The sequence below is a fragment of the Parasteatoda tepidariorum genome, chromosome 8 (assembly GCF_043381705.1).
Source record: "Parasteatoda tepidariorum isolate YZ-2023 chromosome 8, CAS_Ptep_4.0, whole genome shotgun sequence".
Taxonomy (NCBI): Eukaryota; Metazoa; Arthropoda; class Arachnida; order Araneae; family Theridiidae; genus Parasteatoda; species Parasteatoda tepidariorum.
In genome coordinates this window covers 13,186,989-13,212,490 of record NC_092211.1, presented here as the reverse complement: position 1 = coordinate 13,212,490, position 25,502 = coordinate 13,186,989, and the positions used below count along the sequence as shown (strand labels likewise).

At 28.6% G+C, this 25,502-nt stretch overlaps 1 long non-coding RNA gene across 1 annotated transcript in view; it reads right to left on the bottom strand.

The window, feature by feature from the left end:
• The window catches only part of LOC107455688 (uncharacterized), a 102,935-nt gene that overhangs the window by 8,193 nt on the left and 69,240 nt on the right, over positions 1 to 25,502 (bottom strand). Inside the window, exons 2-3 of the long non-coding RNA XR_001585617.3 lie at positions 12,890 to 13,017; positions 9,810 to 9,925 (exon numbers count right to left, since the gene is read on the bottom strand). This is a non-coding gene — a long non-coding RNA (uncharacterized lncRNA). The remainder of the gene's footprint in view (positions 1 to 9,809; positions 9,926 to 12,889; positions 13,018 to 25,502) is intronic.

The following is a 25,502-nucleotide window of genomic DNA, read 5'->3' as shown; positions in this document are numbered from 1 at the left end:
TTATATTATTATTATTATATTATATTATTATCATTATTATTATTATTATTATTATAATTAAACCGAATTTAATGGTTCAACGCCGTTCTGAATGGATGATCTTTCTCCAATGTTGATACTGACATGTTGCGACAAATCAATATTTTAAGACAAATAAAAAGCAAAATTAATTAATATGAAAAAAAATACAACTTATTATTGGAACACTTTCAAGAAATATTCATAGTTAGAGATTCGACATAGTTACAGAATTATAAGAAAAGTTATAAACCACTTAATATTGATAATTTATTACAAACCATGTAAGACTCAAGAAAATAATAAGGTGTAAACAAATAGTTAATTTTGAACATTACAAGCTATTTATCGCATAAAAAGGTACATGATATTATACACATAGTAAAGTTAAAACTATGAAAGATATGTGATGTGAAACTGTGAAACTAAATAATGACAAAGAAACAGCAATTATTATAATAAGCATAATTAAGTTTCAACTATCAGAGCTGTGAGGGACACTAAATGCTACACAGAAGTAGCAATTATTGGAATACACATGGTGAAGTTCAAACTAAAAGCGAATTGCGTGACTAAAACACAACAAAGAAACAGTTATGATTGTAATAATCTACATTATTGTAATAGTGATTGAGTATTATAATATAGCATATACTATATTATTGTATAACAATTATTATAATAGTTTTAACTGTAAGAGCTATGTGAGACACAGAAGTAGCAATTATTGGAATACCCTTAGTTAATTTCAAACCTAAGAGAAATTTGAGTTAAACAATACACAGGAGTAGCAGTTATTGGAATATACAAAGTTAAGTTCAAACTAAAAGTGAAATGTGTAACTAAAACATAACAAAGAAACAGCTATTATTGTAATACGCATAGTTAAGTTTTAACTGAAAAAGCTTATCAGAAACTAAATGATGCATAGAAGTATTAATTATTGGAATACACATAGTTAAGTTCGAACCGCAAAATAAATGTGAGATTAAATAATACACATAAGCAGCAGTTAATGAAATACACATAGATAAGTTCAAGTTAAAAGAGAAACGTGTGACGAAGAAACAGTAGTTGCACATAGTTAAATTTAAACAATCTTTAATAGGACACTCTGAGAAATTGTTTCATTACTAATTCTGTTTCAGTTGCTTAGCAATTTAAATTTAAAAAAAAAAGGGAATCTAGATTGAAGTTTTAAATTATAATATTTCCCATCTTCAAACTATCGATTTGTAAACAATTTATACCAGAATAAATTATCGACTGCTTATTCTGCCATAATTTGTTTCCATTTTGGTAATAAAATTCAATATTTGAAACGCCATGGTATAGTCTAGCTTTATCTGAATTTACTTTTACTTTTCTCTAAATTTTAAATAACTAATATAAGAAAAATAGGATGCGTCGTATAAAATTTCTCTCGTTTTGTAGTGTCCTCTAAAGTGCTCGATGCCTTATAGAAATCAGAAAAATCTTTTCTATTTCTGCGATATAAACCCCGAACGTCAATTTATTTTCGTGATAATTATCTGTCAACGCGTACAACAAGACATTGGTGATTTTGTGACTAAAACATCTCTCGTCTTCCCAGCACAAAAGTTTAAAACGATCTTTTAAACAACCAACGTTCCTTTTTTTTTTTTAACATTCAGCAGAAAGAGAAAGTTTATTTCGTGTAAGACATAAAGTTTCAATTTTTGGTTAAAAATGTATTTTAACCCTACGTGCACCAAAGCTTAGCTAAACTATTTTAAAGCTTAGCTCAATTCACTAGTCAAATTGAAAGAGGAAAGAATGAGAAATAAGTCCTTTTTACTAAAGTTGTTTTTCCTGGTTTGATTTTTAAAAAAATCCTCTCTTCTTTACATAAATTTCAATATTTTTATTTGTCTGCATTTTTTTTTCATTGCAAACAAAATTTCATAATAAACTCAGTTCTGGAATGGTTTTTCGTAGCTCTCTAACCAAGGAAAATAAAAAAGCCACAGTTTAAGTTCCTTTCACTTGAAGCAAAGCTTTAATTTTAAACTATGTATACCATCTGAACGCGAAGAATTATTTTGTCTTTACAACGGACAAAGAACTTACAAAGTTTCTCAGTTCTTACAAATATTTCTGAGCTCAAGTAATGCAACATTGGAGTAAATGTTTAAATGTTAAAAAATTAGACCACAAAAGCTTCTCTTCTGTGATTCATTTTGCGCCATTTTCAGAATAAGAATAAAAAGCGCTGGCTCAAATTTGACCAAACATGCACGGATAAGTGTTGCAAAGTCACAGCAGTTATGAAAATAACATGTTATTCGCAGAAGAGAATCATTTCATATGACAACGGAGCCTTCGAAAAACTGCCTCAAGTAAAACATAATTAAATTAAATATTTTTATAAAAAATTTCAAAAAACTTACTTTGAAGGTGTTATCATGATAAAATTAAGTAAAAAAAAGTTTAAATTAAAGTTAAAATTAAAATCAAATGAAAATTTAATAAAAAGTTAAAAGTTAAAATTAGGAAGAGTTATGTTAAATCAATTGATATACAAAATACGTCAGAATAAAAAAAAAGAAGAAAAAGAAAAGAAAAAAAGAAAAGGTATTTGCTGTGGCGTCCTCTGAAGCCTTGTTCAATAATATATAATGCAATGTTATGCCTTTGGAATTCAAAATAATGAGAAAACATAATGGAAAAAATATGGAAATGGATATAATAAAGGAAAAAATTACAGAATAATGAAAAGAGAAGAAGATAATTATTAAAGTAAAATAACATAATAATAATAAAAGTTTAAAAAAAATTTAAAATTCAATTAAAATCCAGGCCAAAAAGATATAATCTATTCATCAGCTCATACGAATTTATCCGCAAAAAAGAGTGCTTTCGAATATTGTATCAATACAGCAGAAGCAAAATTTAACAACACAATGAGTAGCACTAAAAAAAAAATTGTTTTAAAAAGAAAATAGAAAACATTAAGTAATAAACATCACGTAAAAAAAAAAAAAAAAAAAAAAAAAAAAAAAAAAAAAAAAAAAAAAAAAAACAGAAAAAGAAGAACCAAACACAAAACGAAATCTATAAAGCAAGTAGCGAATTCAAATGAAATTAATATATTTTTGCATTAGAAAGCCAAATTACGAAATACGAAAACAGAAGCGCAAATTGAGCTAAAAGCGTAAATAGAAGAATTTTGTTCTATAGCGCGTTCTTACTGCAGCAGTACTGAAGCGCGTTTGATTTGTTAGTTACCAATGATTGGCCCGAAAATGGATGTGCGCAAAGTAATATTATACTGGATAATTTAAAGAAGTTTATAATTAAAAAGGTTGATATTTAATTATACAGTTTTTATGATTTTAGAAAATTAACATTTATTTAATTAAAAGAGAGAGAGAGAGAGAAGGAAACATGAATTTCCCGTTTTTCACTGGTTTTTAGACACGGATTTGCCGGAATGGATTTGCACATGGTTAAAATATATAAATTAACAAATAAGTTTTTTAGTAAATTTATTTATAATAACATACAGTTATGACTATTTTAAAATTTGTTAGTACCTCGTGTTGCTTTTAATTCATCGTAGCATCAGTTCATTATGTTTTTACTTATACAGTCTTTACTTTATATTTATACTGAATCCTACATGCTTATTCATTAACATTTTTTACTTCTATTTTCTACAACAAAATAATGAACAAACTTTATTCAGTACATTACAGAAGAAAAATTGCCTTAATCTTATAAACCTTATTTTAATACATTCCAATTCTGTTGGAAATTAGATATTCTCCAAAAATATATTGACGAGTCAGTTAAAAATAATGCAAGGCTTTTATAAATAACAAATGTCATCATAAATTTGAAATGAAAAAAAAAAATCAAATTAGCTTCATAATTCGGCTAGAACTGTGCTCGTAAGCTAACCAATGAGGAATACAAGCTGGGAAAAAGAAATGCTGCATAAAAAAAAATAATGTTAAATTACTTCTATAATAATACAAGAGAGCCTCGGTGGATCAGAAGATAGAGCATTTGCCTCCCAATTAGGTATCCCAGTTTCGAATACCAGTGTTGACTGGTTGATACGAATTCTTTTCCCGGAACTCACCAACCACAGTGCTGACGTAAGATATTCTCAGTGGTAGACGGTTCATGGGTTAGAATCCTCTTGCCGTCGGGCTAACCATGGCAGGTTTTCATGATTTCAAATGCAGGTTAGTTCCAACAAAAAGTCTTCCAGGATGGTCGTAAACTCAGAATTGAGTCGGCTGTTCACCGCTGTTTATAAAATAAAAAATATAAAATCAAGAGGCAATTTCAGCAAGAGGCCAAAACTTGATCAAAAATAAATAATTAATCCGTTCGGGAGGGACGTTGGAGAAAGGATTTTTTTCTCCTCGGCTTAACAATGGGCAATATTGGAAATTAAACTTGAGACGATTTTGTTTTTTTTTCTTTATTTATTTATTTATTAATTTATTTTTTTACCTCAAGTATTCACGTCAGTGATGTTTTATAAGTGATGTTATCAAAACAAAGTTTCACTGAAAGTTTATTGCGTGATCTTTGACAATTGCGTACCTTTAAGTAATTAAGTCAGGTAAGCAAAGGCAAAATCAACTTGAGGGGACAACACTGAAGTGGAATTTTGAAAACTATCTAATTCAGTGACTTCCTATTTTTAGTTCCAGTTTTAAAACGTGTTTCTGAAAACATAAATACAGTTTACACTCGATGTTTCAAAATTGAAGGGAAGCTAAAAAAAATTTGCTTACTTTTAATTAAAAACGATTTATTGATTATATACTTCTTGTGTTACGTTTAACCCGTAATAGTTCAGTAATATAATTAAGACGAAGTCTTACTTCTAACTCATAACTTTTTCCAACTTTTTTCTTACCGCTAGGATTCCACTAAGGCTTTATAATAATTCTTAAACAGACCAATACACTAAACGCAAGTTATGTAAACAAAATAAATTTTAAACAAGAAAAAAAAATCAAAGCATAATCTCTGCAAGGAAAAATAAGAATTTAACGAAAAATGTCCATAAAACTTTTCTCATACATATGTACTTTTCTTTCCGAAACATAGAGCAATTGAAAAATTTAATTCCATTTAAAATTCAAATATTTAAGCCGATCTCCAATAAATTGAATCTTTCTGGTAAGTTCTTTTTTCCCCCAAAAAACTTCTTCAGGATTCCCCTCATTTCCCATTCACAATGCTTCTGTTGATAGCGAAAATAAAAAAACGAGAAAAATAAAAAGGATAAGGGAAAAAAGTTCCTCCACCAATACTATGATGTATGTAAAAGACGACAAAATCTCCCCTGAAGACATGTTGCGTTGCCATGGTTACCATCGGGCGTCCGTCCCTCGTCACTCTCGAAATCTGCCCGCCCGAGGAAAGGAGGGATTTCACAATATGCTAATCGATATTTCTATTCTTTTGTTCCAAAACGCTAAGTTCTAGAACTTGTTTCTGTGCAACGCGGAATGGATGGAATCTGGAGCTCTGCTAAATAAAAGCCTTTTCGGATCTGGCAACTTGATTAATAGTCGACAGATTGTGTGATGATTGAAGGGGATGAAGGATTTCGTCAACATGATAAAAATCGTTTGGGATTCTGAAAGCTAAAAGTGAAACCGATGTCAGTTTGAATAAAAATAACCCTACGATTTGGTTTCCAAATTTTCTTTTTCTGTCTTAAAAATCTAGAATATATTTTATTCGAATTAAATTTGTTTGGATTTCATTTAAATTAACCAATAAATAATCTGTATCTTGAAGTAAAATTTTGATTTCATTCATACATTTAAAAGAGGGGAAAAAATAACAATTTTGCGAATTAATAGACAAAAAACACTTTCTTTCTGCCCCACTTTATACTTTTCATTCGAAATTTTATTATTATCTCCAATTTTATCTTTGAATAAATAAAGAAATACAAACAAATGTATACTTTATTAATGTCTGAAATATGTCGTTAAACAACATTAGAATACGATAATTCCGTAATTATCAATTTCTCATTCAAAATTTTGTAAAATTTGTCAAAAATGTTAAAAAAAAGTGCAGCATTTAATAATTTTCGTAAACCGTGAACCGTGATAACCGTGATACCGTGACATAATATGATAACCGCGACATAATATGATGATGAATGATGTTAACCGTGACACGTGAACCGTAATAATTTTACGATTTATTAATATTTGATTTAAAAGTTTCTTATTATCCCCAATTTAATCTTCCGATCGATAAAAAGAGCACCATTTAATAGTTTAAAAAAGAAACACAATTTGCGTTCTTCAAAAATATTGTTCGATGATAGTCAAACGAAGGTGATAATTTTGATCCAGTCTTTGTCTTTTGATCTAAGGTGATAATTTTGTGATTTATCCCTATATCATTTTCGCCCTTTATCCTTCCAAGCATTTTAATCCCCTATTTCACAATCAGAGGACCAAGAAAGAACAAAATAATGGTATCATTTATTAAAATATTTCCTTAAAAATAACGTTTGAGTCTTAGCAAAATGTCATTTGATCACAATTGAAACGTAAAAGTTCTGTAATTTATCACTCTTACATACATGGTTATCCCCAATTTTATCTTCATATGGTCAAAGAAGTTAAAAGAGTATTGTTTAATAGTTTTTGCATGATATCATTTATGCGTTTGAAAACTATTGTTTGCCCAAAATTGTAACGTGATAATTCTGCGATTTATCACTTTCTTATGTAAAATCACATCATTGGATTGTGATAATTCTGTGGCTCCACTTAAATTTTCCACTTAAATTTTATCCACTTAAGGTATTGTGAAACAGCTTTAATAAAAAGAAAAAAAATCTTAAATTAATTTTGCGGTTACAATGACAAAAAAAAAAAAATTTTTTTTTAATTTTTAAAAATATAAAAAAACATTTTTTTTTTATTTAAAAATTAACAAATTGTGAGTCATGGTTCAAATTTTATTCATCTATAATTTTCGAATTTAAATCCTATTTTTGTCAACTATAACTAACAAATTGTACGTTTATAAAAAATTTAAGCACATGCTGAAAAATGCATATTGTTGAAAATTTGCAAATACCTAAGTAAGTTGAAAAATATAAATGGTAACCCTATGATGCTACCATTGCTCCAAAGAATATGGCTTAATATGCACAATATTATGAATCAAATGTGTGACAATATTCCGCCGTACAATAGAAAAATTAACGTAAGCTGCAAAAAATTATAAATTGAGATTTTTATATATTTGGCATTTTTGCGGTAAAAGCTGCACATTGCACAAAAAAAAAATTATTTTTTAAAAACATAATTTCTTGGGCCGCGATGGCTCAGGGGATATAGCGTTCGCCTTCCAATAAAGTGAACCGGGTTCGAATCCCAGGATGGCTGGTCAATACGAATCAGCATATGGCTTGCACTGACCACAGTGCTGGCATGAAATATCCTCAGTGGTAGACGGATCATGGGTTAGAGTCCCTTTCCCGTCAGGCTGACCGTGACAGGCTCTCATGGTTTTCCTCTCCATGTAACGAAAATATGGGTTAGTTCCATAAAAAGTCCTATACGAAGGAAAATTTCCCCCAATACTTGATCCAGGAGTTCCCTTGTCTTCTGGATTGGGCTCAAAATTACAAGGTAACGGAGTTGAACGTTAGTAGTCGTAAACCCAAAAAATTCTTGAGTCGACTGTTCAACTACGGTTATAAAATAAAATAAAATGTCAAGCGTCATCTTTCAAAAGGCACTTTCTGATAGAATCGTCTTAGCATGTACTACTCTCATGTACTAGTGAATTGGAATTTAATAGCTATTGTGGTAGCTCCACTACGCTCAGAAACTGAATCGGTGTCAATTAGATTCAGTTTCCTACTTTTGAAAATAAAATAAATTTTTCTCAATTGATCGCAAAAGTGATATTAAATTAAGTTCTCTGATATTTTTCGAAAACATTTTTGTCAAGTCAAAATTAGTTTCTAAAATTTCTTGCAAAGTACAATTCAAGACTCAAAAGTTTGTTGAAAACACAATTATAAATTTCAGAACTTTGAGTTATCGTTGTAAAGCTATTATTATTATTATTATTATTAATCTCTCTCTCTAAGTATAATTGAAATATAATATTGAATTAAATCATAATTCCATTCATATAAACTATTCACTTTTAACCTTTCAATTCTTCCCAACTTATAGCTCAGTTTGCTTCTACGTTCATTCCACGCGAGAAAAGAATTTTCATTCAGAAACTTGTGAGCATGTAAGATTTGTCGCCATGTTAATGACAGGTCACATGCTTGATATTTCAGTTCCTTGTTGCCAATACGAAAGAGTAATTCGGACTTTCTTTGTCACCTTTTAAGAGAAGTATAGTTACAAATTGCATGACAGTATTATGGTTCAACCAAACCTATAATCTATTTATCTATTAGAGTTCAAGAAAGCGAATTGTATTGCACCTAAAAATGGTTCTAATACCAACTTTACTTAAACTGCTACAAATTTTAATGATATTGTGATCCAAAACTGAATTAGGTATTAGAATTTAAAAAGAAGTTTTCTTTTAAGGTAAAGATTCATTTTGTGCACTTAGCATTCTTAGCATAAATATTTTATGCATTTTCAGTGATGATAACAAGAAAAAATTTGAAATTTTTTTTAATGCATTTTATAAAACTGAAGGAACATATAAATAAAACCTTTAAATTGACTGATAATTTTAAGTATTTGGAACCAAAATTTACCTTCAAATTTGATCGTTCCATACGAATAAAATATCGTTCAATTATATCAATATAATCAGGACATTTTTCAAAATTACTAAACATACTGTTGTAAATTTAACCATTATATTGTTTCATTGATGCTATTTTTAAATTTACTGCATTTATATAATATTAAAATTATTAAACAATTATTCTTTCTATTCTACTACTGAACAATTATTCTTTCTATTCTATTACTAAACAATTATTCTTTCTATTCTATTACAGAACAATTATTATTTAAAATTACTGAACAATTATTCTAAGTTACTGCTTTAGACACGGTTAATCATGGTGCTACAATTTAAATCATTTTATCATTCTATCGTATTGCCGCATTTTTAACCATGTTAAAATATTGCGGCCATTATATATTTGGAATACATTAAAATATGCATTACGAATTAAACCTGCTGCTATCGGTTCGAATTTATTACTTTAATACATTGCTAAAATACTGATGCAAATTGAATCATTATATGATTAATATTGACTTCATATATGCACCGTTAAAATATTGTTTCAAGTTGTACCATTGTCCAGTTGATTACTGCATTTTGAACCTATTAAAATATTGTTGGAAGTAAAATCGGTTAAAGGTTCAAATTTACTGTCGCCTACATTGCTAAAATAATGATGCCAATGGAATAGAAAGATAAAATGGTTCAATTTTACTGCATTTATGCAATGTTAAAATAATGGAATAGTTCAATTTGTTTCATTTTCTCTTCAGATTGTTGAAATATTATTGCAAATTAAATCCTAATATCAGCAGCAAATTTGTACGATTTGTGCCAGGTTGCCGCAAAAGTTTCAACAGGTAAACTATATTGCTATGATATTTTTTTTATGGCACATTAATGTGGTTCACACTACACTTCTAATAGGGTTGCGACAAATTTTCACATAAATTTTTATTAAAATCAAAAATTTCATTTCCCAAAATGAACAAATAAATTTTACTGAGTGGTATGGTTTTAAAATGCATTTAAAAAAAATCTTTACTTACCATTATATGTGCTTGATAACATCACAGCAAGGTAACTATTTATTTTTTCTATTTCAAAGTTTGCTATAAACTGAATCAACATTCCAATATGCAAAATAAGAGACAGTTAACAGTTTCTGGAATAGATAGTTAAAATTATTGTAAATATTAAAGAAGTTGAATTTGTTAGAAAAGTTAATTAATAATGTGCTTGATAATATCACAGCAAAGTAACTTTTTGCTATAAACTGAATCAACATTCAAAAATGCAAAAAATCTAAAGTCAACAGTTTCTGGAATAGAACGTAAAAATTATATTCTATGTATTAACGAAGTTGAATTTGTTTGAAAAGTTAGATAATTAAAAAAATATTTGCAAGGAAAGTTGATATTTTAATTCACATTTTAATCAGCTCAGTACAAATTAAAATAAAATAAATGAAAACAAACTTTATTGACTGATAATTTTACAAATTAAAATTATTTCTTTCTGCTCAAACTGCCTTATTTACAAGCTGTTTATAATTGAAATCATATTCATAAAAAAATGAATTAATATAAAAAAATGCACTTGCATCATTATGTTATATTTTTACCTACTAAACAATTATTTCCACTGATAAAAGTAGAAAATTTATTTGTGACCCTGGGAAATAAATGCCCCAAGCGTCAAATTAAATAACTTACTTTTTTTCACTTCCTAAACGCTCAATTTCATGCTTTATTCTAGTTTATAATCTGCGTTGAACAGCCGAGTTAATTCTGAGTTAACGAATATCAATGTTCAACACCGTAGCTTGTCATTTTGAACCTAACCCTGTTGATAAAGGAAGTCCTAGAGCAATCATTACTACAAACTAGTCTCCATGGAAGACTTTTTGTTGGAATTTCCCCGCAGTTGCTTTACAGTGAGAGGAAAACTACGAAAATATTTATGGTTAGCCAGTTGGTAAGGGATATCTAAGCCATGACCCGTCTACCACAGAGGATATTTTACTTCAGTGCTGTGGTCGGTGCGAGTCAAGAATTCGCAACACTGAGCAAAATTCAACCAGCCAACGCTGAGATTTGAACCTTGCTCACCTCAAAGGGAGGCGAATGTTCAATCCCCTTACCCATAGCGGCTCCATTTCCTGTTTCATAATATTTTTTAAACTGTAATTTCTTTAGCATAATTTATTTTCAAATATTCAATAAATAAATAAAAAAGTAGAAGAACTAAAATATACGCTATTTTAATCAGAGTAAGCTAGTTTTTTTAATTTTTCACAAAATTATGTATTTTATTGTAGAATGTTATTCGAGCGAAATACTTAAAATGATAGCTGACAAATAATAATAAAATTTGAGAAAGAATTAGAAAAATAATCAAAAGCAGAGAATTTAACTTTACAAAATTTTAAATTTAATTAAGTAATTTCTGAAACGAAACGTAGATAACGAAACGAACGAAAATAAAAATATTTTCAAAATTTGTTTAAATCTGAAGATACAGTTGAAAACGTGAAAAAAGTTATATTATGTTGTTCCGTAATGATCACCTTTAATATCTTCTTTTTTAAATTCTGGGAAATTACTTCCGAAGAAAACGAAACTGAATTCATCAAAATCTGTTGGATTGCAGAAGGAAACCGAGAAAAATTGGAAAAGTTTGCAATAACCACCAAATATTCTTAGGCAACCAAACTGGTTTCGGTGTTTTTCATCTCGACCAATTCTGTAGATTTCGATAATGTTTTCGTGTTTCCCCCGGTTCATTTTTAACCACAAATTTGCATACTTTTTTGACCTAATTTTTGATACTCTGCGCATATTACTTGACGATAAATAAGGAATATTATTAATTTTCATACCACCCGTTCAATCTAAAATACATTAAATATTCAGAATTAAATGAATTTATTATAGAAAATTCTGTATTTGAAAAGAATTTATTTAACTGCATTTAAAAAGTATTTTGTAAAAAAACATCATTGTAGCTCAAGAGCTGAAAAATATTTTGTTATAAAAGAATGTAAAAGATATTTTAATAATTTATAAATGACTTTTAATAATTTATAACGACTTTTAATAAGTTATAAAGAAATATTTTCTCTCAAAACATATTTATGTTTTTAAAGAGAAAAAACGAAAGCCATTTATACGACTTATTTTGATTCCTACAAAATTTATAATTAACAGAATTTATAATAAAATTAACATTATATAATTTAGCAATAACTTAAATATATTAATATTATTAATCGTTAATTAGTATTATAATATAATTAACAATATATAATAACATAAAATTTATAATTGAAATTAAAATTTATAAACACAAAATATATGACATAAATTGTACTTAGTGAATCAAACTAGTGCAGTTTTTCTATTAAATTATGATAGGAACACGCTATACAAACTATGATAAAATTTAAATGAGAATCCAAGTTTAATTAATTCTTCTTACAAACTAAATTTTTAGAACTCAAATAGAATTAAAAATTGTTTTCACTTAAATTTATCATTTTTTTATTCGATCAAATACAACTTTTATTTTTTTCATTCTTTGATGTATGAAAATTCACAAAATTAATACAAAAATTTTCAATATAATTTTAATTGAAACCTGGCTTGAACTAAGTTTTACACACTAATTTTTTTCAATCTCAATAACAAATAATTTTAGCCTATACCCTCAGTTTTCATATTTTAAAATCTATCGTTGGATTTATTCTATTTACAAAAATTTTTAGAACTGATCATCTGTGAAAATAAAATAATTTTTTCAGAAACCCAGTTTATAAACTGTTCTATCAGAAATAAAAATTAGACTTAGAGAGCTATTAGTTTTTTAAACCATTCATAGATGGCAGTACCAACATCATTTATCATATCTTATTTCAGAAAAGAGCAAAATAATGATTAATTTATTCCTTGAGTGACAGGTCACCAATAAATAGACCAAAATAAGTAAACAACCATTTATTTCTGTTTTCAGAAGAATTTGTAGTTAAAAATAGTAATAATATTTAAAAAATAATCTCTTAAAATGATTTAGAGCTGCAGTTAAGCCAGCAAAGCTCGATAGTAAACAAAGCGTAAAAGTGATACGTCACCGAAACGATTTGTCATTGGCTAAGCAGGATCATGATGGAAGGGTAGGACGTGACATTGCAGAGGGCCGGCCCACAAGCAGGATTGAGAAGGAGTTGTCAAAAGTGAGTGGTCAGGACTGCTACGCCATCTAGGGTCGAAAATAAACAATTTATCATTTAGTTTGTTTACAAGTTGTCAGTTGGATACATTACTTCAAAGCAAAATATTCAATTCAGATGCGTTCACATAGGGACTGAGTTTTCATTATTTATGTTTTAAATTTATGATGAATTTAAAACATAATATTTAAATTAACATGACATTAAAATAAGCATTTTAGATGATTGCTTTAATCTCAATTGAAATTTGATTTTAAAGTTGATGACTTTTCATTTTGAGACATTTACTAAAATTCCCCAAAGTTAATGTTGTAACATATTTTAAAAATTTTATTTCGCAATTACTTTTAGGAAATGCTTAATGTAAATTTTTTTTTGGACAAAATATAGAGCTTATTGCTGTTTTTATATCACAGTTGTCTTTCAGATTAAAAAATGAAATATTTAAACAAAGTCAATTTAGATTTCAAAATTTAAAAATTGCGTTATGACATTGCATTTTAATCATTATGACAGAAGAATGAATTATAATTAAAATTTTATACAAATATAAATTTTATTTTTGTAATAAATTGCAGAAAAGAATTAAACAAATATTTATTTATATTCGTCAATTAAAAGTATTTTTATTTTCTTGTAATTTTTTCATAGTTTATAAAATTTACACAAAATTAACAGTAGACACTGCAAGTATTTAAAAGAAATGCTAATGCTAAATGTTTAAATGCTAATTACGAATACGTAGTTTTTAACATTTTATTCGTTACATCTTTTCTGAAGCTAGCGAATTCCCTGTTAGTAAATCTAATTATCTTTATGTATAAAAATATAGATAATTAGATTATATATAGATTATATGTATAAAAATATAGATATGTAGATATAGATAGATATATAGATTATAAATAAATTCAATGTTTAAAAGTTTGAATTGATTTTATGTATCAAATCACACTTTATGTAAATGTTTTTGCTTTAAATATGAATATTATGAGATGTAAGTTATAGTGGAAGTTATAGTGGAAGTTATGATTGAATGATCGAAGAGATTATAAATAAATAAATTTTTACATTAATAAATACACTTTTGCATTGATAAATAAATTTTTGCATGAATAAATAAGTTTTTACATGAATAAATGTATTTTTACATTAATAAATGCATTTTTACACTAACAAATACATTTTTACATTAATGAATAATTTTTTACATTAATAAATACATTTTTACATTAATGAATAAATTTTTACATTAATAAATAAATTATAAATAAATAAATTTAAAACTTTTTTTAAATTTTTAGACGCATGGGGCATCCTCTCCACAAATCTGCTTAAACTAAAAAAGTCTGGTACGTCCCATCACTCACGATAGGTGGCACAACCAGATAAACTAATTAAACCACGTTCCACTGTCACTTGACAAAACACAGCTCAACCACAACTAAACTTGATTAGCAAAAAGCTGAACAAAACATATTCCTACGTCCAGTTATCTAGTTAAATTTCATTTTTATAGTTCTGAAACCATGGTACCTATAAATGGTTACNTTAATTAACAAAACTAATCTTTTTTTTTTCAAAATGTTAATTAAGGTGTCCACTTACATATTCGGTTAATAATTTTTGTTTGTTTAAACAAAATTACTTTGTTACAATATAATATTCTAATACCAAAAAAAGTACTTACGTAGCGTGAAAATATCTTTTGTGTTGTAACTCTTTCAAAAGTACATAAAAATGGTTGCCAGCAGGGTGGTTGCCAACCAAATCTAGAACCCGACACTCGAAATTTTTGCTCTGTTACAATCGCACCCTGTTACAATTGACCCCACTCTCCCCTACTAATTTTTTTAGGAGAAACGTCAATAGTCACCATACTATTATTAAGGCTAACGATGTTTTAGCACTTTATGTAATAAATTCATAATGAAATAAAAAATAATAAGCAATGAACTAAAAAGCAAAATTTTTGCAGTAAAGGTTCGTTTAGAGCAACCGTGAATAATCGCGATACTATTGGCTTCTATTAGTCAGATTGGCTTCTATGATGTTTAATTAATGTTGATAATATGTATTAACTGAAACAAAAAAAAAAATAGCCTTCGTACTAAAAATTAAAGTTAATAATGAAAAGTTACTTATTCGTTTTGGGGAGCCGTAAAAAATCACCATAATGATGACGCTTAATTAATATTGGTATTAACGCATTATAGTAATTGGCGCAGCTTTAATAAGAATTCTACAAAGGATTTTCGTAGTTTCAGAAAATATATTTCCAGAGGTAGCAAAGATAGGGAGCTTGGCCAAAGAATACGTAGATACCAAGATACCGTAGGTAGCAAGATAGGGAGTGGAATATTTTGATGAATTGGAATTAAAAGAACTTTTTTTTCCAATACTTCTTATGAATATTTTAAATAGTCTATTGGTAAAAGTCAAATAGAGTCCTTATCAAGGTCTGATAAGAATTCTATTAGATTTTAAAATTTCGCCTTTGTTTTGCCATAACTCAAGTGATGCTTAATTTAGTTAACATCTATTCTGATGTGATGAACTACAAAACACGCGCTTTGCTTAATTTAATAATGTAAAGTCACCGGGACGAGCGATAAATAAAAAAATAATCGAAATTATTTCAGTCGTTATTTGCCTTCCAGTTCTGTGTACTAATTCAGTGTTCAGCATTAATTTATCGTTTATTTATTTACTTAATTTTATTCATCCCGAAAGAAGCGCGGTTATTCAGCTTGTCATTTAATAATTCACAATTAAATTGCTGTATTAAATACAATTAGAAGAAATCCAATAAAAATTTCTGTAACTCTAAGATAAATTCTTATTAATCTTAGAGTTATTTATGACTGAATTGAATTATTTAAATCTATTTATAAAAAATCAAAGTAAATTGCAAATCATTTCGAAAGTTAGCAAATTAAACATTTTACTATCCAAATTCAAACTTTGAAACGTTAAATCCGATACGTTTATAAATCAATTCAATGTTTAAAAGTTCGAATTGATTTTATGTATCAAATCGCACTTTATGTAAATGTTTTTGCTTTAAATATGAATATTATGAGATGTAAATTATAATGGAAGTTATGATTGATTGATCGAAGAGATTATAAATAAATTCAATGTTTAAAAGTTTGAATTGATTTTATGTATCAAATCACACTTTATGTAAATGTTTTTGCTTTAAATATGAATATTATGAGATGTAAGTTATAGTGTAAGTTATGATTGAATGATCGAAGAGATTATAAATAAATAAATTTTTACATTAATAAATACACTTTTGCATTGATAAATAAATTTTTGCATGAATAAATAAGTTTTTACATGAATAAATGTATTTTTACATTAATAAATGCATTTTTACACTAACAAATACATTTTTACATTAATGAATAATTTTTTACATTAATAAATACATTTTTACATTAATGAATAAATTTTTACATTAATAAATAAATTATAAATAAATAAATTTAAAACTTTTTTTAAATTTTTAGACGCATGGGGCATCCTCTCCACAAATCTGCTTAAACTAAAAAAGTCTGGTACGTCCCATCTCTCACGATAGGTGGCACAACCAGATAAACTAATTAAACCACGTTCCACTGTCACTTGACAAAACACAGCTCAACCACAACTAAACTTGATTAGCAAAAAGCTGAACAAAACATATTCCTACGTCCAGTTATCTAGTTAAATTTCATTTTTATAGTTCTGAAACCATGGTACCTATAAATTGTTACATAACCCAATAGTTTGGTATTCATAATTTGTTTAATCATATAATTTATAAAAGGTTTCAAACCCGTAAACGTAAATAAATGTTCCTAACCGTATTTTTACGTTTACTTGAAAGGGCAGATTGCTGCTGGTTATTTTACAGTAATTCTAAAATGAAAATTCTAACAATGTAACATTTGATGCAAAAAATAAATAATGCAAAAAATTGATAAAATAAATATTAAATGTCAGAGATATTTATTTAAATCGATGGTATCGAATTGACTATATTAAAGTAGTAGAATAGATATAAATATATCTGTCGAAATTATTTTTATGTTATTTTCACGCCTACATCCGCCGTTTAAAACACCTTGCCTTTCTTTTGGGGCAAATGTGAACACATTTATTAAACGTTCGGTATAATTATTTATTCGAAAGTTTTTGATAAACGTACATAAAAACTGTCTTAAAAAACAAAATATTTTTTTTTTTAATCTGACTGTTGAATTTAAAAAAAAAATTAATGTTGCAAAAAATAATAAATAAATAAAAAAAATTAAATACTTTGAATAACTTTTGATCTAATCGTTAGATATTTAAAATAATTCCATGAAATTTTGATGGCTGAAGTTGCATAGATTAAATGTGCGAGTTAACTAGGGCAAACATGATTTTAAGCTAAGGAAATAGACGAAAACGTATTTTTCTCACAAAGCATACCTTTTATTTTCTATACATTTTGTGTAAAATTTAAAATAAAAATTCGAAAAATTTGTATATCTTAAAATATCAAACTTTTCGCAGCATTACTGAATTAAATAGTAAAAATAATCTAACAAAAATAATATAATAAAAATAATATAATAAAAATAATTTAATAAAAGTGATAAAATAAAAATAATATAATAAAAAAATATAAAAATAATATAATAAATAGGTTTAAAAAATATATTGTGCAAGTATAAGCGAATACCATATTTATAATTAACCATGTGCAAAAATTTATTTATTACCGAACTTAAGAATTATGGTGAAAAAATATTACATCTAATATTTTGGACTGTCCTCTTATTTGGATCATATTTTCCCGATATCGACTCTCAATAACATATTTAAAAATTTAAAATATTCGAATTTGTGGAGAAAGGGAGGAACACATTCATATTCAAAAATTACGTTTTTGTGTCCGATTTTATTACTTAAAATATCTAATGCATATTTATAGAACGCTCTTATGATCCCCTCTTAATACGCGAAAATTCAATTATTAAATCAAAAGTTATTCAGAGTACTTTTTTTCTTCTTTTTTTTTGGCGTTAGCTTTACTTACAGCACATACATCAAGCTCTAACCAACTAACCGCTTAGTAGATTTGTAAAGAGATAAACTATCTCAGACAATTGATTTTCTTTCATTTACTTGCGCAAGACTTGACTTTCCCCAAAAAAAGGTGAAAACAGCAAAGCTTTTTAAATCCCAATATCAGAATTTTGAAGAATCACGTTCTGAGAAGCTAATACATCAACTGTTAAAGACTTATAATACATCCACCTGAAATAACCGCTTGTAACCTTTTCTTTCTTTTTTTGCACCCTTTAAAATCGATTGAACATCTTGGAAATATAGGCTGAAAATTTTCTTGCCTTGGCGACATTATCTGGTATTTCGTGGCGCAATTCCTCATTAATGCATCGCCTTTTTTATTCTCTTTCTTTTTATTCATTGTTTTCTGTGTAACGGGAGATGATATATTGTCTGCTGTCACATTTAATCAATTCTGCTACCCATACTCATTATAGGGGCACTTCGTGATAGCGAGAGATTAAACCTCGTTCAACAGATTTAAATTGGCTATTTTTTTATTGTTATTTACTACTCCCTTGCTTGGCGACTTTTGAAATTGGCTATGTTCTTTCTACTTTTCTTGGAACTTTTTCTCTTTGATAAATTAAAAATATAGAAATCCGTTAAGAAAGTTGCTCGGATTTGATTATAGGGAGGAAGAGTTGTGAAGTTTAACTGCTGTATTTCAATTATAAATAAACTTCTATGCACATTTTTTTTTCTTTGTACAAGCAATTTCAACGATTAAGTTTATATAGTCAAACTCGATTGAATAAGTTTAATATGGTGTAATCATGATTACAAATTTTTATTACAACTGTAATGGTGATCAAAATACTCAATTACAGTAATCAATTACTCGCAATCATGATTACAAATATTTGTAATTTTGATTACAACTGCATTCATGATTACATAACCAATTACAGTAATCAATTACTTGTAATCGTGTAATTATTATATAATTTAATTACTTATAACCATGTAAACGATTACTTACCCGTAATCGTTTTTGATTTGATTACTTGGAATCGCGATTTCAGTTGCAATCAAAATTTTGGTGAATTTTAATCAAGATTACAAGTAATTAATTACTGTAATCAATTATTGTAATCATGATTACAGCTGTAATCAAAATTATAAAAAATATTAATCACGATTGCAAGTAATTGATTATACTTGATTGTTGTAATCACGATTGCAGCTGTAATCAAAATTATGTTATCTTGTAATCATGATTACAAGTAATTGAACAGGGGAGAGTGAGGTCAATTGCAACATTTTTTACTTAACTATTTTTAACTAACAAAAAATCCAATATATTATTAGTATTAATTGACAGACGAGTAAAGTAGATTATCCCCTACGTGAAAAAATAAATAAATACCTTATTTTAAATGCTATTATATTAGTTATTAACAATTTTTGACAGTCGTGCACTTGTTACAATTGTCCCCACTTACGGGGTCAATTGTAACAGTTCATAAATTCAACTAAAACATAGTTAATTATACATATTATCATAGTTGTGATATATTTTTTTATTGATCAAAATAGTAGTGATATTNATATAAAGGTTAAGGCCCCAAAACTTTGTGACCAACGACATGATCGTGGCAATGGGGTCAGCAATGCGCATATGTCGTTTTTACTTCCCAGACAAGGAGGTACCAATCCACCTGAAGCTGAGAGGGCTTCAAGCAGTCACTGACGATCAATCGCCAGTACTTTAGAATGACAGTTCAGTGCCTTAATCACTGAGCCAATGCGGCTCATTTTATTTAATAAGGGTTAAAGAAATATTCACTTGTCTAAAAATTTTTACACTATTTCAAACTATTTAATTTTAAATAACAAAATATAAAACTCTGACGAAATCGTTGAATACGTATGAAATTTTTTAAAAAAAAGCCACTTTTAAAAATTTTATTTCTCTAAACCTATTCTACCACTTTCGCTTTAACACGTTCATGCCGGAGTGACCCACCGGTGGGTCACGCTAGATTGTCTCATCTTGGCAGCGGATCGGAGTAAAAACTGGTAACAATAAATTTCAATTTTTAGTTTTCTTCCGGGAATAATAAAAATCCATAACTACCAATTGTTTTTAATGGATGCAATTTTTATATTGAATTTGCTTCTTCGCCGTGATAATTTTCCTTACAGTGAATTGTTCGTGTTGAGAATAGATTAACTCTTCCCGATTATTATCTAACATTGAAATAGTTCTTCTACCAGTATTTTCTCTTTTCCCGTACCAATATTTTCACTTTTCCACGTGTTAACTTGTATTTTGTCATTTAACTTACACAGTTTAAAATATTGCAAAAATTTGTAAGTCTTAAAATTTATTATTTTTTCTTATCTTTACTAAAAATTTATAAATATAATATAAAATTATTAAAAATTATTTTTATAAGGAATTATCTTTAAATAAAAGAATTTTAGGTCCCAAAATTTGTTTCTTCGATTTATAGCAAATAACCTCGAGCTATAGTAAAATATGAAATTAACAATAAGGGACCCAAAATATCGACGGCTCTCCTGACTGAATTATCGGAATCATATTTATCGGATTTCAAATAGTGCACAGGTTTTGATATTCGAATATTGAAATCTGGCGCAAAAAGAAAAAGGTATGTTTATTCAGAAAGCGAAAGTCTGATTCCGTAGCTTAATTAATAATTAGCATTAAGCTAATTAACATATTTGGGGTCACCAAATTAAGCTATTATGACCGGCATTTAATTTGAGAAAATCCCAACTGAACACTAACTTTTTCTTCGTTTCAAAATATCTTTTTTAAACGGGAATCAAAGCGTTATTCTTCGGTACAGATTAACAAAAATTATTAAAATATTTCTTTATCACTTTTAAAATATGAAGAACTGTTTGGTAACTTATGCTTATTGCCTATTAAGATGAATCCTAAATCGATTAAATTTTATTGTAATGAAATATTTAGACATTGGTTCACATACTTAAGAATATAAAACGATGTTATACAATACAGCAATTAAAGCTAAAGTTATCTTTTTAAAACAACGTTAATTCGAATACATGAAACTTATTTTTACGATATAATTAATTTAGGACGCATACACACATAAAATTTATAAAATAAAATTAGTTTTTAAAATACACATATTACCGAGAAAATGTTAAGATAAATATGAATTAGGCTTAATCGACAGAATAGAAACAACAGTGGAAAGAAATTATATACTTTAAAATTGTTTAATTTAATTCAAAAATATGCACAAATTTGCATGAAATTCTATTTACTTTCTAAATTTAGACATAGATCTGAAGGGGAAGGAAATTATCTTGAAATTGATCACTGTACCCATGGTACCGACCACAGGATCACAGATTTTACGAACACGTATATCGCATGTACTTGGTGAGTCTTAGAGGACTGGAGACCGATTCTCTAACCATTGCGCTACCATGACCACTAGCATTAGCTAAGTGGCTACTTCGAAGGCGACAATAATTCACGATTGGTGTTAACGTTTTTGGATTACAATTTCCTTATTGCGGGTGTTAATACATTAACTATCTTTAAAGCGTATGTGAACGTTGAGTTTTATTTAATATTTTATAACAGTCGTTGAACAGCCGACCCAATTTTTGTGGCTTACGACTACTAATGTTCAACTCCGTAGCCTTGAAATTTTGAACCCAATCCAGAGGACAAGTGAACTCCTGGATCAAGTATTGGGAGAAATTTGCCTTCATGGAGGATTTTTTGATGGAACTAATCCGCATTTGCATTACATGGAGAGGAAGACAACGAAAACCTCCCACGGTTAGACTGACAACAAAGGGATTTTAACCTGTGATCCGTCTATGATTGAGGATACTTCACGTCAGCACTGTGGTTGGTGCAAGCCGGATGCGGAATTCGTGTGGACCAGCCATCGCTGGGATTCTAACCCGGAACTCTCTATCCCTCGAGTCATCGCGGCTCCTATCATTGAGTTTTATTTTATTTTATATCCGTCGTTGGACAGCCGATCCAATTTTGGGCTTACGACTAATAATGTTCAACTCCATAGCCTTGTAATTTTGAACCAATCCAGAAGACAAGGAAACTCCTGGATCAGTACCCCCAGAGGCATTGATTTGTTTTGGGAAAATGTAGGACTCGACAGATTTAATGTGCATCAGTCACCAATTACTACATGGGGAGTCTTAGGCCGGTGGGTATCGAACCCAGAAACTCTTGGACGTGGGCCCAGTGCCCTACCAACCAGGCTATCCCGGCCCGATCGTTGAGCTTGGTGCTAACATAAAATAAAGTTTTCCTTAACCCTTGGCTTATCGCTGGTACGACTCATGATCCAGAATGGTAGCTGTTATCATGCGCCGTAGGAAAAAGGTGTTGACATATATTTTTTTAAATTAGTCAACTTTAAATTTTAAGAGATATTACATAATCTATATACTAGAACAACCCCAAAAAAAAATTTTTTTTTTTAAAAACTTATAATTGCTCTCTCCCTCAATCCCTAGGCATAAAACAAGACATAAAAAAGTTCTGAGGGCAAGTAAAAAGTATTAAATAATATATCGCTTTCAGTTTATCTTATATTGCCTTAAGGAGCGTGGAAAAAAAGAACAAAGAAAAATAAATCGAGAAGTCAAGGCAAAAGAAGAAGGCAGTCAGAACTCTTTTCGAATCTTTCGTTATTGACATGATCCGACTTGAAGCTTCCACTTAGTTCTTACGATCTCTAGTGGTGATAAATGCCCTGCCATCTATGCGCTGTGACCGCCACGATTCAGTTTCGAAGACCGCTTTTTTTCCCTTTTTTTGCCCCTCATATTTTTACTCACCAATATATATATTTTTTTTTCTAGCTTGGTTTCCTTCGATCTTTCCATGGAATTTTTTTTTTTGTTCTTGTACTTAAGGGGTGGTGGGGACGATGGAATTTTTTCTTCTTGACAACGTGATGCCAGTTCCCGGGAGTATATCGTTTTCTTTGAGGCGTAAATGGAAAAACTGGATTGCCTTGACTTGGAGAGTCTCGAACCAAGCGTGGAAAGGAAAAATAAAGGAAAGAATAAATAAAATAAAAAAAAGGCAAAAGTTCTACTCCGTCGATTTTGACAACAGCCGAAAGATAGGGTCGAGAAAGAATAGAATCGACATTTTGTGTTTATGTGTTGGTTAAGAGGTTTAAGTGAGACAAAATGTTATGAATTTCACAATGACTAAGCACGAAAATTGGTATTTTGAAAGCAATAAGTTAAAAATAAAATAATCAAATGCATTCATAAAATATTTTGAGATAAACAGATAACTGTTAATCGTAACTTATGGATTGAATTACTTTTACCAGGGAAAGAAAACCATTTATACATCAATTTAAAGCAGATGCAGCAGTAAGGCTCATAAATTGTTAAAATTTCCAAGCTTCTTTTTTTTTTTTAAAGAGTATTGTTGTTTCAGATTTTCAACATAGTGTTTCAGGCTTGTTATGCATTATTACACTATATTTGAATCACATTTCCAAACAGAGTTCTAAAAGCTGTTTTCTAAAATAAAGGCAAGCTGTAAGTAGATATTTAGTCAAACATTAAACACTGCTAAAGGTTTTGAACAAAAATTCAAGAAAAAAATTCCGGAGAGGTGCTATTTTTAAATTGATAGCTGCAAATGTCCTCAAACTATTTCATTGTCTTTCTCTAAAAATTATTTTATTTTGCATCATCAACTTAGAACAGTCGATTTCTAACAAATTTGTAGTAATCAATGTTCAACATTAAAATGACTTGTAAATTTGAATTCAACTCAGAAGACAAGGTTACTTCTGAATCAAGCATTGGGACAGACTCTCTTTCGTTGAGCACTTCTTGATGAAACAAACCAGCATTCCGCTTTGGCGTAACATGGAAAAAAAGAAGAAAAAAACTCGATTCGAACCATGATTCTTTTACACTCCTCGAACACACTCTCAGTCTTATCCCATTTATCCATGTGAGCAAGCCATCTGCGGGATTCAAACCTGTGTCATCTGCTTTTAAGATGATTGTTCTATCCCCTTCATCACAGTTTATCAACAACTGTTCACAAGCAGGATTAATTCTATTTTTTTTAAACAAATAACACTAAATGATTAATCAAAGAAAATGAAAAAATCGTAAATATGGCATTTATTGAAACCTATATGCTTTTCAACACCACGTGATGTTCCTTCATCTGCAGAAACACTCTGTGGCACCGTTACTGCATTTAGGTTTTAATAAATACACTCTTTGAGATTTTTAAATTTGTTTTTATTTCATCATATCACAAATTATTACTTCTTATTGTTACTTCTCTTTACTTGCTATTTTCTTGTTAATTACACCAAAAGTTCTAAAATTGTTTTCTTGTTACCTACGAACTAATTGTAATATTTATTCCAAATTGTCACATTTCGAACGATTGTGAGCAAAGGTTTCAAAACTAGAGAGCAAAGAGTTTTTTGATTGAAAGCAAGAACTTTTCTGGAGTCGAAAAATTGCAAGTTTTTAATCAATTATTCAAAAAATGTTTCACACTATCGTTAGGAAAAAAAATGAAAGGTTTTTCACTGCTTATCTCGTCACGTAACGCAAATGAGGGTTTCTTTTATCAATAAGTTCTAAACGAACGGAAGCTTGTCTCAATGCTTGATTCAAAAGTTTATTCGTATTCTAGATTGGGTTCAGACCTACAAGGTTGCGAAGTTCATTTATGACAACCGAAAACTGCCCTATTTTTTATTTACTAATAAATTATTTAATTAATTATTAAATTGTTGGTAATACTATTGCTGGTAAAACTATTTGACAAAAGATATGTATTGAAGCTTTTCATTTTTTCTTCTTCTTTCTTTACCGAACAGCTGTTAAAATGTAGCAATTAAAAGGCATCAAAATTAAAATCTCGTCTCCACCAGTTATCAATGCCAAAAGTAAAAACAATTTTAAAAAAGAAGAAGAAAAAACTTTTTTGCTGTTAAAACTAGTTGAACGCGGCTAAAAGTTAAAACAAATTTGTTAGACGCTTAGTCTATACACATCCGTCAAACAAGAGAAAACATATTACACTTTACCAACTCTGTAAAAACATTTTTTTTTTTTTTTTTAAAGAAAGAAGTAGTATTCCAAGGTTCGAAGGGGCCATTTTTAAAGGCCAAAAAAAAAAAAGAAAAAGTGTGGGATTCGAGGAGAATGTTTCGGCCCATCAAACGTTATCGTGGCCAAGATACAGCACCATCCATCATTTTGCAGGGAGAACCACCCTAATTAAAGATACCCTAAGGTTCCTCTTAAAAAATACGAACGCCAAGTTTAAAACAAAACCTCCGATCACGACTGAATTCTATACGTTGTTTGTTAGTAAGTATACCATATCTATCTATCATCTCTCTCTCTCTCTATGTATATA